The 21,139-nt window shown below is 42.3% G+C and overlaps 1 pseudogene; it reads left to right on the forward strand.

The window, feature by feature from the left end:
* LOC115131070 (outer dynein arm-docking complex subunit 2-like) overlaps positions 1-21,139 on the forward strand; it is a 71,267-nt pseudogene that overhangs the window by 41,747 nt on the left and 8,381 nt on the right.

Genomic DNA, 21,139 nt, shown 5'->3' on the forward strand with positions numbered 1-21,139 from the left:
CAAGCCGTGTTGTGACAAAAACTCACACTCATTCTTATGTTTACAAACTTGTTATGTCTGGGGGCAGTATTGAGTAGCTTGGATGAATAAGGTGCCCAGAGTAAACTGTCTGCTACTCAGGCCCAGTTGCTAATATATGCATATTATTATTTGGATAGAAAACACTCTAAAACTGTTTGAATTTGGCAGGCAAAAACCTGAGAAAAAAATCCAACCAGGGGGTGGGAAATCTGAGGTTTGTAGTTTTTCAACTCATTCCCTATCGAATGCACAGTGTCTATGGGGTCAAATTGCACTTCCTAAGTCTTCCACTGGGTGTCAACAGTCTTTAGAACCTTGTTTGATGCTTCTACTGTGAGGTGGGGGCGAATGAGAGGGGAATGAGTCAGAGGTCAGCCAGAGAGCCACGAGCTGGCCACGAGCGTTCACGTGAGAGTTAGCTTGAATCCCATTGCATTTCTGAAGACAAAGGAATTCTCAGAATGGAATATTATTGAAGATTTATGTTAAAAACATCCTAAAGATTGATTCTATACATCGTTTGACATGTTTCTACGGACAGTAATCGAACTTTTGGACTTTTCGTCTGCACCTAGTGATCGCGCGTCATGAATTTGGAATACTGGGCTAAACGCGCCAACAAAAAGCAGGTATTTAGACATAAATGATGGACATTATCGAAACAAAACAAACATTTATTGTGGAACTGGAATTCCTGGGAGTGCATTCTGATGAAGATCATCAAAGGTAAGTGAATATTTATAATGCTATTTCTGACTTCTGTTGACTACACAACATGGCGGATATATGTTTGCGTTGTTTTGGTCTCTGAGCACTGTACTCAGATTATAGCATGGTGTGCTTTTTCGGTAAAGCTTTTTTGAAATCTGACACAGCGGTTGCATTAAGGAGAAGTGTATCTATAATTCCGTGCATAATAGTTGTACCTTTTATCAATGTTTATTATGAGTATTTCTGTAAATTGATGTGGCTCTCTGCAAAATCACCGGATGTTTTGGAACTACTGCCAATGTAAACTGAGATTTATTTATATAAATATGAACTTTATCGAACAAATCATACCTGTATTGTGTAACATGAAGTCCTATGAGTGTCATCTGATGATGATCATCAAAGGTTAGTGATTAATTTGATCTATATTTCTGCTTTTTGTGACTCCTCTCTTTGGCTGGAAAAATGGCTGTGTTTTTCTGTGACTTGGCTCTGACCTAAAATGATTGTTTTGGTTTGCTTTCATCGTAAAAGCCTTTTTGAAATCGGACACTGTGGTGGGATTAACAAGAAGTGTATCTTTAAAATGGTGTAAAATGCTTGTATGTTTGAGGAATTTTAATTATGGGATTTCTGATGTTTTGAATTTGGCGCCCTGCACTTTCACTGGCTGTCTCATATCGATCCCGTTAGCGGGATCTCAGCCCAAAGAGGTTAATAAATGTATCGTATGTATCGTGTGTGGCAGGTTTACAATTATGGCAAAACACAACATTTGAGATTGCGCTGACCCTGGTGCTACACAGCTGGAGGTTGAATGTTTGAAGGGGTATGGGACTATAAAAAGTTTGGGAACCATTGATCAACAGGATATTGATTATGATTGAGAATTATGTGACTCAAATATTTAAAATGTCTATCACTGTCCTATTCTTCAAGTCCATACACGTATGTCCAAAGCAGCATATAACATATAAGGCTATATAAAGATTAAAGTGATTGATTGACCCTGGTGCTATGCCTTCCCTCAGGTTCCAGGAGTACAAGGCCCAGAAACCTGCCAACAGGGCCACCATCAGGAAATGTGGAGGCATCCAGCCCCAGGCTCTGCTGGTCAACGTCACCAAGGCTGTGGGGGCCTGCACCACAGAGCCAGAGAACATGGCGTAAGTCATAGAGATGTATCATATATTTAATTATGTGGTGTAAATCACCCACCCAGTTCAGATGATCAACAGTGGTGGTAAGCACCTTGTTTTTAATGCACTGCAATGTCATTGCAAGCTCTTCAAAATGTATCATAACCTCTGTTATTAGCGGCCATTCAGGATCATAATTGGTTCTAATAATGTTGTTGACATACAGTGTTATGACACCACTTGGCATGTGTCCTAATGATAATGTAAGGCTATGATCTTAATCATTCATCTTTACCAGGTAGGTTTAATGTTTCATGTTCTTTTTCAGCTGAGTGACACTTTTAAAAGCCTTGTTTATTGACCCTGCTGTGATAAATATGGTTGTGGTGGCGCGTCCCACAGTTTTACTGTACTTCTGTGGTCATTCATGGTGCTAGGCTGGTCAGGGTAGCATACCTTCAGCCATCCAAGCCCTCAGGGCTGTAAAACCAAACACTGAACACGTACAGTCCAGTCCTGCTTCTAGACTACAGTATGTGCTCATTTGGTTTCAATGCTCCCAAATGCTGCAAACAGTACAGTATACAGTCCCATCTGAATTTCATTGCTTTTACAAGGCTGTTACAGACGGCAAGACCCTTACTTAATTAACACTGGACGCAAATAAATAACTTATTCATTTTGTTAGGCAAGCCATTAACGCCATTGTCAGGAAAAAGTAATATGGTTATGATAAGCAGAACCACAGTGGTGCAATAAAAAGTGCAGAACGTTGTTGTGAAGAAATAAGGCCATTCAGCAATTAGGCTACCTAGCCTAATTTCTTGAAGACATTCAACACACAGCCCAGGCAGAATGTTACATCAGAACCCATTCATTCAGGTCCATGTTTTCACATGGAATGTATATTTAGGCCTTGTCATTTTGCATTCACATTTAGTTGAAAGTCATTATTTCCACAAGTGCTTTTTGTATGTCTTGTGGCAGTGACTTATTTTGAGGACCTGTGTGTACAGTAGTTCGCTTGAGCAATTAACATAGCTCACATTTGATTGTTTCCTGCTCCAGACCACGTATGGTCAGAGCTGGTTCTCAGATTAAGGGCCAGGGCCTGCTATTGTCTCAATGATTTACTGGACTACAGGGTGATGTCTGTTTGTCTGTGGTCCAAAGTCTGGTGCTCCAAATTCAGGCGCAAAATCCATGTCAGTTAACTTGGCTTTGTTTGGCTTTGTTTTTCTGGTGCAGGATCACATGGCCAGGAAAATAAGTTGTTCCCTTACAAAAAAATTAACACAAATAGCTTTTTTTCATGTGAGATAGGTGTTTTCACATGTTGAGCTTAAATTTCACATGTTGAAACCATATTTTCACATGTATTAAATTTATAGCTGTTTTCACATGTTAACACCACCTTTTCACATGTGAGAAGAAAAGCGTGCTTTCACCTCACATGAATTGCAGTTGCGAAAATTGGATTTGCAGTGTGAAAATACACATGTGAAAGTGTAGTTGACATGAGTCGGACGTGTTTGTTGGTCCTCTTGGTTGAATGGCCAAGATGTTGGCTTCTCCTGTGGGAGCCCCAGGTTCTAATCCTGCCAGTTTCCAAAGCACACATGTGAAAGGGGGATAGCTAGTCAGTTTTCCAACTGAATGTATTCAACTGAAATATGAATCAGAGAGGTGCGGGGGGCTTCCTTAATCGACACCTTCGGCACCTGGGGAACAGTGAGTTAACTGCCTTGCTCAGGGGCAGAATTACAGATTTTTACCTTGTCAGCTCTGGGATTTGATCCAGCAAGCTATCGGTTACTGGCCCAACGCTCTAACCACTAGGCTACTAGGAAGGTATGCTACCCTAATATCACCTGTGAAATTGTTGGGAAACCACATGACTGAGTTTATGTGAAAAAATAACATATGTGAAACTTCATATGTGTCCGAAAGCCATGTCTGACTTACGCATGTTTTTTCATGTTCTTTCCAGAACGCGATTTTTTCATTTTTTGGTTGTTGGAAGGGTTACTATTGTAACGCTCACTATTGAAACGCTCGTCGGAAGAAGTGGACCAAGATGCAGCGTGGTAAGTGTTCATACTTTATTTCAACTGAACACTAAACAAAACAACAAAAGGACCAATGACCATCACGTTCTGAATGCTACACAGAGCTCACAAACAAACAAAAAAAACATCCCACAACCTAAGGTGGCAAAGCAGGCTGCCTAAGTATGATTCCCAATCAGCGACAATGATAGACAGCTGTCCCTGATTGAGAACCATAACCGGCCAAAACATAGAAACACAAAACATAGAAATAAAGAACATTGAATGCCCACCCAAATCACACCCATACCAAACCAAAATAGAGACATAAAAAGCTCTCTACGGTCAGGGCGTGACAACTATTCAAAACAAACTTATCGATAAGACTACCTATATATATATATATATTTATATATAAGTAACTCATTATTTTATTCGCTTATTTTTATTCTAAGCTATTGCACTGTATAGGTTCATGAAATCATAGACAAAGTAAATATTCAAATACAGGAAAATATCACATTACAATCCCGCCTAGTACTTTCTGTAACTTACAAGAAAGAGCACACGTTGTGCTTGAGACTTTGTGGTCTCCCCGTTTCCATCCCTCATCCAAACTGTCAGTTGTCTCCTTCATGCTAACGTGTTTCATACCTGCTCTTCTGAGGACAGTACTTTTCTGGCACTTGATGAAGTTTAGTTTGTTGTTGGGCTTGATTTAGGAGGCCCTACGGACTGGAATCTTATGTTATGATCCCCCAGACTGATTTATGCGCAAACGGAAGACAGATGGCGCAGGGGACTTCTTCTGATGAGTGCTCGTTCGTTTGCAGTCACGGAGATACCGTGATTAGGGAGTGTTTAATTAATTATGACAGCATTCAATGTCGGCCTTGTTGGTGGAAGCACACATGGGAAACACGTTACATGTTATTTATACCAGACAACTGGCGCACTGTGGCGTAATTCTTTGGGTTCCCAGACCCTGACTACAGCCTTAACTACAGTCATGTACGCAGCATGAAATATGGCTTATGCTTAAGTAAACTTCAACTCAGACGCAATGAAATATAGAGAGATCTGTCTACTGGCTCTGTTTGATTTGGAAAGAAGTACCCCTGAACTACCCACCGTACAGCATAATGTTGTTTTGGTTCTATAAATAAATATCTGTATGGACTTCACTCACTATACATGAATCTACACCAGTTAACCTTTGGCCTACCATCACGTAGGTGGTCAGTGATTTCTCATGGAGATTCACTTTACAAGACGAGACAGAGAGCGGGTTTTTAGAGCTGTGGTGGAAACCGAATTGGACTGGTGAAGGTTGGTTTGTGATTGAAAACCCATTCAGCTAAATGTCTGATACCTTTGATCCTGCCCTGTGATGGGTTTTCAGGGCCTGGACTTGGACAAACTGCTACTGTATGGCACAGACCAGCCCAGCCAGTTCTGAGAAAGAGAAGCTCTCAAATGCTCCTCTTAACTATGAAAGTATGGTGCAGATAACACTGACTGTGCCCACTGTAATATCAATCTCCTTTCTCTTCCTCTTCTCTCTCTCTTCTCTCTCTCTCCCTCTTCCTTTCTCTTCTCTCTCTTTATCTGACTTTGTCTCTCTCTCGCTCTATTTCTCTTCTCTCTCTCACTTTCTCTCTCTCTCTCTCTCCCTCTCTCTGTGTCTCTCTCTCCCTTCTCTACCTTCCCTCTCTCTCTCTATTTTCTCCTTTTTCTCTTCCTCAACAGGATCATTGACCGTCTGGATGGAGTGCGCCTGCTTTGGTCCTTCTTGAAAAACCCAAATCCAGATGTCCAGGCCAGTGGTGCATGGGGTATTTGTCCATGCATTGAAAATGCAAAGGTACAGTACCAAACTTTTTGTTTTCACTCACAGTAGCACATTTGTTTTTAATTATAATGACAATTCTGCTCAACAACAAATTTGTCTTTGCCATAAAAGTTGTTGTTATATTGCAAGTTGATCATTGTTGTAATATGTTTATCATGTTTATCGTGTTTGGATCCCTCTCTCTGTCACTGTTCAGCCTGTTATATCATCATGTCTGCCTCCTCAAGGCTCTCTGTCCTTAAAGATGCACTATGCAGAAATCTCTCCGCCATTTCCTGGTTGCAAAAATTCTAGTTTGCCTAATTTGGAGTTTATGTGACTGAACAAGCAAGTATAGTGTAGAGAATCATTGTACCATCTAAACCGCTGTGAAATATATTTTCCATAACCACAAATATTGTATTTTCAGCTGTTTCAAGCTGGTGTACAAAATCGAATGTAAAAGACTCAAAAACTAAACTTAAAAACCGGGAAGCATAGAAATATCACAGATAGAACAGATCTTTGGCTTCTTAGACTGGCTTTCAATGAGAATGAAGTTACATATTGCAGCTTTAAAGTCAATCTGGTGTTGGGAGGTTGTAGCAGGGGCAGTGCTGTGTCGCTATAGGCTTACATGAACCCTCCACTAATATAAAGCAGAATACTCTGATCTTTGTTGGTGAACTGGGAAACAGTGCAGGCAGGCAGGCAGGCAGGCAGGCAGGCAGGCAGGCAGGCAGGCAGGCAGGCAGGCAGGCAGGCAGGCAGGGACTTGGAGTAATATCCTGTGGCATGTTCTGATTCCTCTGTTGAAAATCCTCTCTCAACATGCTCTGAGTTACAGTGTCACACAACCAGCAGCAGTTTCTTCTTACACAACGAGCAGGGTGCCAGGCAGGCCGTGTCTCCTGTGACCCCATGCTGCTTATCCAATCTAGGCTGCTGAACATACTTCTAATGTACAGTCCTCACAACATTAGGTCCGACTGTATAGCATGCATATACACTCTGCATTCCAAATTGCACCCTGTTCCCTATATAGTGCACTTATTTTGACCAGTAGTGCACTATGTAGGAAACAGGGTGCCATATGGGACGTACCCACAGTCTATTGCATTCATATAGAACTGCTGAAATATAACTGTGTCAAACCCCCCCTTGAGCTGTTGTATATTTTTTCAGAAATACAAATGGAACATTGTTCTATTAGATTATCGACATGATTAACGTAAACAGGATGTCAATCGAACAGTCTGTTTAAACAGATACACTGGGTCCAGTTCAGGCAGGTGTCTCAGTTAAGGTGAGGGAGATTTTCACTCGCTAGAAGGAATTTTTCTGGCTCAGAAGTGTCGCAAAAATGATATATGGCAACCATATGGAAGAGGAGGACCGGCCGCAGCTCAACTCACTATTTGAACGCTAACAAAGTTTGACAATGTTTGTCTGGACTCTACAGTGCCAATTTTTGTAGGAATACATGAACATGCTCTTTGGTTGATTTCTGAGACAGGGTCAATGACAAGAGCTAAACAGTGCAGGGTTTTGCCCGTCGAGGAGAGCGAGGGGAATTCGACACTGCTTGGTGTAGTAGTAGTTATTTAGATAAAATCCCCATGTGGTTTTAGTTAGCAGTTCCACAATGAATTTTGAGAGAATCACGGTGTAAATGCAGCTGTTGGATGCTTCAGTCCAGTCCATACCTCTACTCGTCCTCAGACACATTTAGACACATAGAGGATTCAGGAACAGTACGCCCCATTACCGGCCTGCCTGGCTTGCCTGGCCAGCTCTCTGCTGTGAGTAAAGCCCCAGTCATTATTGCATGCAGGCAGTCAGCTGGGGCTTTGCAGTGAATCAATCAATTAGCTTTGTTCCCTCAATCAAGGATGTAACCTGCCCTGCTGCTCATGTAATGAAGGGCATCAATAATTTGCCAGGACACGGGCAACTTGCAGTGAATGGTGTATTTTTTATTTAACATATTAGCCTACCATATAGCAGCATATGGAAGTAGGAGCCTGATTGCTTGCTGGAGAGGGTCAGGGCAAACTACTCTGCTGTGCCACTTGGGAAGTGCTGTGCCACTTCCTTACCTCTCCCTCGGGTCTAGGCTACATCACGCACACCGACCAGATAATGTGTATTCTATTTCATTTTATCTTTGGGGAAAGGGACAGCAGGATTACATGGGCCTTACGTGTGTAGCTTCATAATGGTGCGGTTTTCAGGGATCAGGGGTTCTGTCCAGGCCATGAAAGGGATCCTCACTAGTCTTTCACAGCTGGTGGCTTGAGAAGCTCTTCCCCTGTTGCTGGTGAGTCGTGGCATCATCAGTATTCCTGAGGAAATGCTTCCTGTGCTGTGTGTTGTTGGGGCAGAGTGGAGCGGAGGGGTGGTCAGCTCCTGGCCCTGGTTCTGGCCCGGCACACACTGCTCGTCTTCTGGCACCACATCTGAGGGGAGCGGAGAGAGAAACACCACCATGTCTCTGACCCCTGGTCTGTCAGAGCTAGAAGGCTCCATTCAAAACTCCTCACTGCCTGCAATCCTGTCCTATGTAAGAATGCTGTTCATCGACTACAGCTCAGCATTTAACACCATAGTACCCTCCAAACTCATCATTAAGCTCGAGACCCTGGGTCTTGACCCCGTCCTGTGCAACTTGGTCCTGGACTTCTGACGCGCCGCCCCCAGGTGGTGAGGGTAGGAAACAACATCGCTGATCCTCAACACTGGGGCCCCACAAGGGTGCGTTCTCAGCCCTCTCCTGTACTCCCTGTTCAACCATGACTGCGTGGGCATGCACGCCTCCAACTCAATCATCACGTTTGCAGACGACACAGTGGTAGGCTTGATTACCAACAACGACGAGACGGCCTACAGGGAGGAGGTGGGGGCCCTCGGAGTGTGGTGTCAGGAAAATAACCTCACACTCAACGTCAACAAAACAAAGGAGATGGTCGTGGATTTCAGGAAACAGCAGAGGGAGCACCCCCCTATCCACATTGAAGGGACAGTAGTTAAGAAGGTGGAAAGTTTTAAGTTCCTCGGCATACACAAACAGAAATGGTCCACCCACACAGACAGCGTGGTGAAGAAGGCAACAGCAGGAGGCTAAATAAATTTGGCTTGTCACCAAAAACACTCAAACTTTTACAGATGCACAATCGAGAGCATCCTGTCGGGCTATATCACCGCCTGGTACGGCAACTGTATGGCTTTCCAGAGGGTAGGGAGGTCTGCACAACGCATCAACGGGGGCAAACTACCTGCCCTCCAAGACACCTACACCACCTAATGTCACAGGAAGGCCAAAAAGATAATCAAGGACAACAACCACACGAGCCACTGCCTGTTCACCCTGCTATCATCTAGAAGGCGAGGTCAGTACAGGTGCATCAACGCTGGGACAGAGAGACTGAAAAACAGCTTCTATCTCAAGGTCATCAGACTGCTACTATTCAAATCTCTAGCCACTTTAATAATAAAAAATTGGATGTAATAAATGTATCACTAGTCACTTTAAACAATGCCACTTTAATGCCACAGACTACATTACTCATCTGATATGTATATACTGTACTCTATACCGTCTACTGCATCCTGCCTATGCTGTTTGGCCATCACTCATCCATATATTCATATATTTATATGTACATATACTTATTCATTCTTTTACACTTGTGTGTATAAGGTAGTTGTTGTGAAAATGTTAGATTACTTGTTAGATATTACTGCATGGTCGGAACTAGAAGCACAAGCATTTTGCTACACTTGCATTAACATCTGCTAACCATGTGTATGTGACCAATAACATTTGATTTGATTTGTCCCTTGTGAAATAGGCCACACATTGAGGCTAGTGTGATTGTGGTTAACTGGTGTGGTTATTGATTTATTTATCCTTTATTTAACAAGGTGAGTCCCATTGAGATGTAAATGTATTTTACAAGTGAGCACAACCCCACACAACCTCCAAAGGGAGGGGATTATGATTATTCAAATGAAATCAAATGTTATTTGTCACATGCACCGAATACAGGTGTAGACCTTACAGTTAAATGCTTACTTACAAGCCCTTAACCAACAATACAGTTTTAAGAAAAAAAAAAAAAAAAAAAATACAAATAACAAATCATTAAAGAGCAGCAGTAAAATAACAATAGCGAGGCTATATACAGGGGGTACCGGTACAGAGTCAATGTGCAGGGGCACTGGTTAGTCAAGGTAATTGAGGTAATATGTACATGTAGGTACAGTTATTAAAGTGACTATGCATAGATAATAAAGTAGCAGAGTAGCAGCAGCGTAAAATAGGGGGCAATGCAAATAGTCAGCCTGGGTAGCCATTTGATTAGATGTTCAGGACTCTTATGGCTTGGGGGTAGAAACTGTTTTAGAAGCCTCTTTGACCTAGACTTGGTGCTCCGGTACCGCTTGCCGTGAGGTAGTGGAGAGAACAGTCTATGACTAGGGTAGCTGGAGTCTTTTACATTATTTAGGCCTTCCTCTGACACCGCCTGGTATAGAGGTCCTGGATGGCAGGAAGCTTTGTCCCAGTGATGTACTGGTCCGTTCGCACTACCCTCCTTAGTGCCTGTAGTCGGAGGCTGAGCAGTTGCCATACCAGGCAGTGATGCAACCAGTCAGGATTCTCTCAATGGTGCAGCTGTAGAACCTTTTGAGGATCTGAGGACCCATGCCAAATCTTTTCAATCTCCTGAGGGGGAATAGGCTTTGTTGTTCCCTCTTCATGACTGTCTTGGTGTGTTTGGACCATGATAGTTTGATGGTGATGTGGACACCAAGGAATTTGAAGCTCTCAACCTGTTCCTCTACAGCCACGTCAATGAGAATTCACGTAGCATTATTATCACCTTTTATCCCGTTGGGAAAGGGCAGTGTTGAGTGCAAAAGAGTTTGCATCATCTGTGGATCTGTTGGGGCGGTATGCAAATTGGAGTGGGTCTAGGTTTTCTGGGATAATGGTGTTGATGTGAGCCATGACCAGCTTTCAAAGCACTTCATGGCTACAGATCTGGCTACAACATCTGGTGAAATTGCAGATCGCGAAATTCAAAGTAAATTATTAGAAATATTTAACTTTCATACAATCACAAGTGCAATACACAAAAATACAGCTTAACATTTTGTTAATCCAGCCACCATGTCAGATTTCAAAAAGGGTTTACGGCGAAAGCAAACCATGCTATTATCTGAGGACAGCACCCCATCAAACAAACTCATGACAATCATAATTCAACCCACCAGGCATGACCCAAAACTCAGAAATAACGATATAATTCATGCCTTACCTTTGAAGATCTTCTTCTGTTGGCACACCAATATGTCCCATAAACATCACAAGTGGTACTTTTGTTCGATTAATTCCGTCGTTATAATGTCCATTTATTTGGCGCGTTTGGTTCAGAAAAGCACCAGTTCCAACTCGCCCAACATGACTACCATTTATCTAATAGGTTACCTGTAATATTGGTCCAAACATAATACATCTTTAGGTATTTTAAAACGTAAATAATCAATAAAGTTTAAGACGGAATACCCTGTGTTCAATTGTGGCTAAAATGAAAATGTAGCGAGTTTCAGGTCGCCCGCCCCAAACAAAAGAATACACTAGGCTCGACCCTCGTTCTGAATAGCCATACTTCTCCATTTCTCTAAAGAAAAACATCAACCAATTTCTAAAGACTGTTGACATCTAGTGGAAGCAATAGGAACTGCAACCAAGTGCCACAGAAATCTAGGTTCCCATAGAAACCCAATTGAAATTTCCTGGATGGTTTGTCCTCTGGGTTTTGCCTGCCAAATAGGTTATGTTATACTCACAGACATTATTTTATCGGTTTTAAAAACTTTAGAGTGTTTTCTATCCAAATCTACCAATTATATGCATATCCTTCTGGGCCTGAGTAACAGGCTTCTGGGCCTGAGTAACAGGCAGTTTACTTTGGGCACGCTTTTCATCCGGACGTGAAAATACTGCCCCCTATCCAAAACAGGTTTTAAAGGTCTTAATCACCGAGGCAATAATGTCATATAGATGGCGATATAATGTTGATGGAGATGTAGATGGAGTGTGCTTTATGACAATTATCATTCTGCCCTCTCTAATTATACGCTTTCCATAATCTTGGTTCATTATTTCCATATTAATCGAGACATTACAGGCTGGCAGTAGCTGTGTATGACACCTTGATACTCAGTGGTGGAAAAAGTACCCAACTGTCATGAGTAAAAGTCACCCAGTAAAATTCTACTTGAGGAAGTCTGAAAAAATGTAGTTTCAAATATACGTAAGTATGAAAAGTAAATGTAATTGTTAAAATGTACTTAAGTATCAAAAGTAAAAGTATAAATACTTTCAAATTCCTTATATTAAGCAAACCAGATGGCACCTTTTTCTTGTTTTTTTTTAATTACGGAAAGCCAGGGCACACTCCAACACTCAGACATAATTTACAAACGAAGCATGAGAGTTTAGTGAGTCCTCCAGATCAGAGGCAGTAGGGATGACCAGTGACGTTAGGTTGATAAGTGTGTGGATTTGACTATTTTCCTGTCCTGCTAAGAATTCAAAATGTATTGAGTACTTTTGGGTGTCAGGGAAAATGTATGGAGTAAAATATACATAATATTCTTAAGGAATGTAGTGAAGTAAAAGTAAAAGTAATCAAAAATATAAATAGTAAAGTACAGATACCGCAAAAAATGACTTAAGTAGCACTTTAAAGTATTTTTACTTAAGTACTTTACAGCACCTTTGATGCTGTATGTTCCGCCCTTAGGTGACGATTATGTTGATGTATTATTTAAAAAGCATCCCCATCTGCCAAGCCTCAATGAAGGCTGCGTCCGAGGTGGTTCTGAAAGAGGCTCACCAGCAGCGGTAGCCCCATAAGTGTCTGAGACTCCTGTGGTATCAGCCCATTACTGGTGCCCATGAACTCAAATCAGGGTCTATGGTGCTAGCTTGGCCTGAACGGTCAGGGAACCACACTGACTCCTTCAGTTCCTTTGTGACTGACTCCGGTCCCTTGTTTTTCTGAACAGTGTAGGCTACATGGAAAGGTCATTAGATACAGATGTGCTATCTTAATTTGACCAGTTTCTCACAGATGGAAAATAATCCTGCAGCAACAGGAAATGTGAACTATTATGTGGATTATAATTAATGGACCTTTTTGTATGGGTTGATACATTTTCGATGGGATAAATCAAATCTGACATTTTAAAGTGGAAATTTCAAACTTTAGAAGTCTTTTTATACCTTGAATACACTGCAATTAGCATTTCCTGCTGCACAGGAAAATTCTCTGCAACAACAGCGTGATCAAATGAAGATAGAACATCTGTAGGCATTCTGAGTATTAGTGTACTGAACAGTGTTGGCCTAACCTACATGGAGGGGTAGAAAAGGAAGTCCAAATAACTCATCATCCAAATGGATAAGCTGACATTAGATAGGTCTGCTGTAGAAGTATTAGTTTCCCTTGGCCCTCGTATTACTTGGCAAGAAATCCCCCCCAAATTACTCTGTTGATTTCTGTAAATGGCTTTTTATAACAAACAGAACCTATCTCACCTATTTGGCGTGCTTGATGTGGAATAGCTACTGGCACACCACACAGCCCATCCGTATTGACAATGGCACTTTCCGTGGAGCGGAAAGCAGGACAGAACCATGGCTACTCACATTACCTCCGATTGGGCTGACTGGCACTGATGGGGTTTTGATTTTTGCTAAGGCTGATGAAAAGGCTTTTTATTTTTCCTTAGCATGTGTGTATCTTTCGTTTTCTCTGCTCTGCTCAAATGCCCCAGCTTGCCTCCCTGCCCATTACACTGAATTCTGCTCCCTTTATTTTACAGATTGAGAGCGCCAAGCTAATAACAGGCTTTTGACATTTAGGATGTAGGGGAAATGGTGCGCTCCTTTGTCGGTGGATTGGAACTGATTGTTAATTTGCTGAAATCAAAAAACAAAGAGGTACTGGCGAGTGTGTGCATCTCAATGAAGGAGGACATAAAATACCTATAATCCTTCTCAATTAGTGTTTACTGGGAATATTCAGTCCTATTATAAATGGACTATCTATTATATTATCATAAAGTAACTTAATAGTTCTGAGATCCCTGTAAACAAGCTCTATTGAGTAGTATTCATAGTATAGGCCCTAGTCAAAAGTAGTGCACTAAATAGGGAATAGGGTACCATTTGAGATGCACCCATAGATGTCTGATGTCTTGTTCTCTCTGTATTACAGACTGATGATAAGCTGTGTCGTTACCTGGCTGAGGCAGTCGCCCGCTGCTGCATGTGCGGCAGTAACAGGGTATCGTTTGGGGAGGCCGTTGCCCCCTCGTTCGTTAACTGAAGTCCAAGGACTCCTCGGTCCACCAGACCGCAGCTCAGACCCTGTTCCAGAACCCCAGCAACTACATCACCATGCACGAGAACAGAGTGCTCACAAGCACTTGTCCTTTCCACACCTAGTGGTCAAGGTACTGATTGGTCATTGATTCCAGGCTGTGTCGCAGCCGGCCGCAACCCGGGAGACCCATGAGGCAAGGCACGATTGGCTCAGCGTCGTCCGGGTTAGGGGAGGGCTTGGCTGGTTGGGATGTCCTTGTCCCATCACGCTGTAGCGCCTCTTGTGGCGGGCCTGGTGCATGCACGCTGACATGGTTGCCAGTTGTACGGTGTTTCCTAAGACACATTGGTGCGGCTGGCTTCCGGCTGGCTTCCGAGTCCATATGTGAGTTGCAGCGAGGTGACAAGACTGCAACTGCCAATTGGATATCACAAAATTGGTGAGAAAAAAAGGTAAAAAGTAAAAAATACATATATTTTCATTAATATCTTTGCTCAAGATCATTTCCTCCGAGCATTCTCCTCACACCTTCATAAACTTTCTTTAAATGTTTATTTATAGAGTACCAGTCAAAGGTTTGGACAAACCTACTCATTCAAGGGTTTTTCTTTATGTTTTACTATTTTCTACATTGTATAATAATAGTGAAGACATCAAAACTATGAAATAACACATATCGAATCATCTAATAACCAAAGAAGTGTTAAACAAATCTAAATATATGGCTACTTTGAAGAATCTCAAATATAACATATATCTTGATTTGTTTAACACTTTTTTGGTTATTACATGATTCCTTCGCTATTATTCTACAATGTTGAAAATAGTAAAAAAATAAAGAAAAACCCTTGAATGAGTAGGTGTGTCCAAACTTTGACTGGTAAATTCCTTTAGATTTTCAGTATAATGTAATTGCACATAGTTAGCATTTTAGTTGGTGTTTTGAGACAAAATACTTAATCAGCATTGATGAAAAAGTCTCTGAGCCCCATCACTCTACTTTGTTTTAGTGATGTGTGAAAACATTGGTAATAAACGCTGAAAAGCTGTAACTATTTTCAGAGCCTTTGACCAACGGAGCAGAAACAAAGCTAGTTTTATTCTTGTCCGAAACATGACTCCACTTTCTAACCGTCATGGGAATTCAGCAAAGCAAACAACTCAGTGTGTGCAAAGTGCCACTTCCCTTGTAGACCCTAGATGCCATTACAGAGCAAGTCAAAAGGCTGTATCTTGGGTAACTGTTGCTAGGAGTTGTTCCCTGACATGAGAGCAGAATGCGGCAGTGACATGTTTTAGGCCCAAGGAACAGGGCCACAGTTGTCTAGAGCTAAAGGAGAACAACACTATGTTATGGGGGGTACTTCAATGTTCTTTTGTCATAATCCATAATTGACTCAGAATAGGGACAGTGCGTGTTTCGTACAGAATAATATTCTTTATTATTTTCATTTTCCAAAGCTTTTTCCTAACTAGTCATGTTTATATTTATGTGACATTAATGTAAACATTTGAAGCTTAGATTAAACTGTGTTTAATGTCATGTCGTAGAGAACAGCATAATGCAATGTTTGGGAAAATGTTCCAGTTTTTTTTTCTAATTCAATCACATTACTTTCAGAACAGGATTTTCACACGAGAAATCTTTTGTGACCACATAGTATTTTTTTTCAACAACAACTGCGATATAAATTTAAGAAGTGGTTTTGCCATTGCAGCCAAATATTTGTTCCCATGTTCATTTAATGGTGTACTTTAGCTTGATCTGCTGTTGCAGTGTATGTGGTTCAACGCTAGCCATGATTGGTAGCTGGACTGAACATTGGGTGTTCCGAAAGAGTAATGTCCAATTTGCAAAAGTCGTTAAGCAGAATATTGTTTTGTAGTTCAAGCCACAACAAAACCTGGACAGCTGTGTGAGTGTGTTTGTGTCTCTGTACGTACACGTTTGTGTACGTGTATGCGTGTCTGCTCGCCCTGCATACCACCCTGTTAATCAGTCTCTTTCTGTTTGCCCTTATTAATGTACCCAGTGCAGAGTGAGTTGTTTCAACACAAATCCAAAATGTATTTTGGGGATTTTAAAGAGCTTAATTAAGAAAGAAAGGCAGGCCACGTTACGTTACACCACTATTGCGTGTTTAAATTGTTGTTCATCTGAGCAATTAAAGGAAACACACACATGGCAGCTGCATTGTTTCAGTCTGACTGGGTTCATACTAACAGTCTGTGGATGTATACCTGCCTGACGCTTGGAAACATTACAGCACCAGAGCCTGTCTGTAGTCAATCAATCAATCAAATGCATTTATGAAGCCCTTTTTACATCAGCAGATTTCACAAAGTGCTTATGCAGAAATGCAGCCTAAAAACCCCAAAGAGCAAGCAATGCAGATGTGGAAGCACGGTGGTGAGGAAAAACCCCCTAGGAAGGCAGGAAGAAACTTAGGGAGGAACCAGGCCCTGACGGGTGGCCAGTCCTCAGTATTGCCCCACTGGGAACACATTGGTTGAATCAATGTTGTTTCCATGTCATTTCAATGATTTTACGTTGACCCAGAGGAGAATAGATGTTGAATTGATGTATGTGCCCAGTGGGGCAACACTAAGTGAGACATTGAGGCCTGGCCGCATTATGTAGGGCCGGCAGGTAGCCTAGTGGTTCGAGCGTTGGGCCAGTAACCAAACGGTTGCTGGGATTGAATCCCCGAGCTGACAAGGTAAAAATCTGTTGTTCTTCCTCTGAACAAGGCAGTTATCCCACTGTTCCCCGGTAGTCAGTCAATCTAAATAAGAATTTGTTCTTAACTGACTTGCCTAGTTAAATAAAGTCTATATAAAAAAAATGTACATCCTGCTTATGATCTATGGATTGGTGTGTTAAAACAATATTTCCTATCCTTGTTTGAGTGGGGTTTATCGAGGAGCGACGCTGGGCTCTCTTTCTGTAATGTTACATTCGGTCTAATTTACGGCGGAGTGTAAAATTCAAGACTGCCTCTTGTATTATTGCAACCATATATCAAAGGGTATTTTCTCTGCCATTGAAAAGCTCTCAAAACATGTACAACCACAAGTAGTATAATGCTTTTGTAGGATTCTCTCTCTCTCTCTTTCTCTCTCTCTCTCTGCACTCAGAGTACTGTAACTTTCCTCCCCAGCATTCTTAATGGTGTATAACACAGTCCCCTAAGCTTAGCAGAGGAAATTAAGCATTGAAAAGAAAGTATTTTACACTGGAAAAGACATTAGTGATCTGTCTGAGTTTTTTCGCTTCTTTTTTTTTCTGTTCCTCGGTCTTAAAATATCCGAATGCTATTTCATTGCATCTCGTCAAATTTCATAAACTGTATTTAAACCTTAAAGCAACTTGTAATGTTGCATGAAAAATATGAAAACATCCTTATATGAGCAGAGTTAATACCCCAAAACAATTTTTAGTGTTTGCCTCGGTGATTTCATTAGGTGTACAAAATGCTTCACCTAGAGGTTTTGTGTTTTGCCACTGTGTTATTGTGGGTTTTGCCACTGTGTTATTGTGTGTTTTGTCCTGCATTCCGTTCCCTGGTTCTATTGGGCAGCTCTGTGAACAAGTTCAGGAATGAGGAGCTTTCAGGGGCTGCTAGCTTTCCCAGAGGAAGTGTGTACCAGGGCTAAGCAGAAAAAGTGCCAAGATTAATTGCCCTTCCCGTTTGATTTGACATCTACACTTGGTATCTCACAGTTTTATAAGGATGGTGCTTGATTTTGTCCCTTGTACAAAATCAACACACCCTCCTCTTTGCTTTACGTTGCTTCCAGAGGGCTGGGGATTGTTTGCTGAAACCATAAATCCTTGTGGACAGCTTCAGACAACTTTCTGTATTAAAAGAGGCTCTTTCACAAGAAAGCTTTGTGAAGTAAATTGATGTAAATTACAAAATGCAGATGGTAATTGTTGGTAATTTTCAACTGAAGGTATTCCAGAAATTGGCCGTTGCCATCTTGTAGCTGGTATGTATTTTATGGCTTTAAATCTCTAAATGAGAAAAATGTTGTGCTGTTGTTGCCACGGGTGCTCTACACTCCTCCTGTGCTTTGCTTTGCACTGTCTGTGTTTTCATTTCCATTTTCTGTGTACTGTATGCTCAAAGTAAACGAGTGAACAAGAAAAGGGAGAGAGGGGATAGAATAAAGAGAGAGTGGGAGAAGGAGGTAGAGTGAAAGAGTGAGTGAAAGCAGCAGTCAGGAAAAAAACACTGCAGCAAATATTTCTGAAGTTTCCTCTTAGTCATGCTTTATCTGTAACAGGATTTCAGGTTGTGGACTGGATGTGGTGAGCAGATGATACCCCTAGTACACGCCACTGGAGCTGCTCTGTGCAACTAGCTACTGTACTGTATGTTTGAAATATGTAGTGTGTTATGTGTTACGCTGCCTAGTGCTGTGACTCCAGCCTCTCTCTAATGTCTGGTCTGGGATGAGGAGGGATGTCCAGTCCAGCAGCTCTCTCAGGTTGGATATGTGTGTGTGGAACAGTATAGATTTAGACTAAGTCTTACAGTACAGTAAACCTTCCTTGAGGCAACCCCCAAGTCAATGATTTGAACGCTACTGACAGACGCTACTGACAGAGAGATCGGGGGGGGACTGCTAAACGGTCCTGGCTCAGTTGAGGCCGTAGGGAATTTTGTTTACCTTGACTTCCCTCAGTAACTCCCCTTCCCCTCAGCCCAGAGCCCGGCTCAGCTAAATGCGGCCTGTTTGAGCTGTTCGCTCACAGCGTGGAAGGAGCAGGGGCCTGAAACACAATGTTTGCATCCAAAATGGCACCCTATTAGTGTACTACTTTTGACCAGGGCCCAGATCAAATGTAGTGCACTATATAGGGAATAGGGTGCCATTTGGTATATATTCATGGGAACACTGGGCCAGGAGGACAGAAGTTCCAGGACCAGTCCTGTAATGCCTGGTTGGTTGTCAGACCCAGGTGCTTTCATGGAGGATTTAGAGACCCCAACTCTTCAGGAAACAGAAGCCCAACACCGGAGCACTTAACTCTTTCATGTGTGACAGGAGGGGAGGCAGGTAGCCTAGTGGTTAGAGCTTTGGACTTGTAACCGAAAGGTTGCAAGATTAAATCCCCATGCTCTGACAAGGTAAAAATCTGTTGTTGAATATCGCATTCATTTAAGAAAATTGCAGGTCTTTTGGCAGGTGTTTTGGCAGAGTGAGTACAATTGTATACAATTTCTACAATAACTACATGCACATGGCTTGCTGATCAAAACTGATTCTCAGTGAAATTGTCATAATCTTCACAACTTCTAAACATTCTTTCATCGTGTGAGCCATCACATGCAAAATTATCCATTCAATTATCAAAATCTGTCATACATGCATGAAGTGCTTTGAGAGACTAGTCAAGGACCATATCACCTCCACCCTACCTGACACCCTAGACCCACTCCAATTTGCTTACCGCCCAAATAGGTCCACAGACGATGCAATCTCAACCACACTGCACACTGCCCTAACCCATCTGGACAAGAGGAATACCTATGTGAGAATGCTGTTCATCGACTACAGCTCGGCATTCAACACCATAGTACCCTCCAAGCTCGTCATCAAGCTCGAGACCCTGGGTCTCGACCCCGCCCTGTGCAACTGGGTACTGGACTTCCTGACGGGCCGCCCCCAGGTGGTGAGGGTAGGCAACAACATCTCCTCCCCGCTGATCCTCAACACGGGGGCCACACAAGGGTGCGTTCTGAGCCCTCTCCTGTACTCCCTGTTCACCCACGACTGCATGGCCACGCACGCCTCCAACTCAATCATCAAGTTTGCGGACGACACAACAGTGGTAGGCTTGATTACCAACAACGACGAGACGGCCTACAGGGAGGAGGTGAGGGCCCTCGGAGTGTGGTGTCAGGAAAATAACCTCACACTCAACGTCAACAAAACTAAGGAGATGATTGTGGACTTCAGGAAACAGCAGAGGGGAACACCCCCTATCCACATCGATGGAACAGTAGTGGAGAGGGTAGCAAGTTTAAGTTCCTCGGCATACACATCACAGACAAACTGAATTGGTCCACTCACACAGACAGCGTCGTGAAGAAGGCGCAGCAGCGCCTCTTCAACCTCAGGAGGCTGAAGAAATTCGGCTTGTCACCAAAAGCACTCACAAACTTCTACAGATGCACAATCGAGAGCATCCTGGCGGGCTGTATCACCGCCTGGTACGGCAACTGCTCCACCCTCAACCGTAAGGCTCTCCAGAGGGTAGTGAGGTCTGCACAACGCATCACCGGGGGCAAACTATCTGCCCTCCAGGACACCTACACCACCCGATGTTACAGGAAGGCCATAAAGATCATCAAGGACATCAACCACCCGAGCCACTGCCTGTTCACCCCGCTATCATCCAGAAGGCAAGGTCAGTACAGGTGCATCAAAGCTGGGACCGAGAGACTGAAAAACAGCTTCTATCTCAAGGCCATCAGACTGTTAAACAGCCACCACTAACATTGAGTGGCTGCTGCCAACACACTGACATTGACACTGACCCAACTCCAGCCACTTTAATAATGGGAATTGATGGGAAATGATGTAAATATATCACTAGCCACTTTAAACAATGCTACCTTATATAATGTTACTTACCCTACATTATTCATCTCATATGCATACGTATATACTGTACTCTATATCATCGACTGCATCCTTATGTAATACATGTATCACTAGCCACTTTAACTATGCCACTTTGTTTACTTTGTCTACATACTCATCTCATATGTATATACTGTACTCAATACCATCTACTGTATGCTGCCCTGTACCATCACTCATTCATATATCCTTATGTACATATTCTTTATCCCCTTACACTGTGTATAAGACAGTAGTTTTGGAATTGTTAGTTATATTACTTGTTGGTTATTACTGCATTGTCGGAACTAGAAGCATTTACATTTACATTTAAGTCATTTAGCAGACGCTCTT

Source organism: Oncorhynchus nerka, linkage group LG6 (assembly GCF_034236695.1).
Source record: "Oncorhynchus nerka isolate Pitt River linkage group LG6, Oner_Uvic_2.0, whole genome shotgun sequence".
In the NCBI taxonomy this organism is placed as follows: Eukaryota; Metazoa; Chordata; class Actinopteri; order Salmoniformes; family Salmonidae; genus Oncorhynchus; species Oncorhynchus nerka.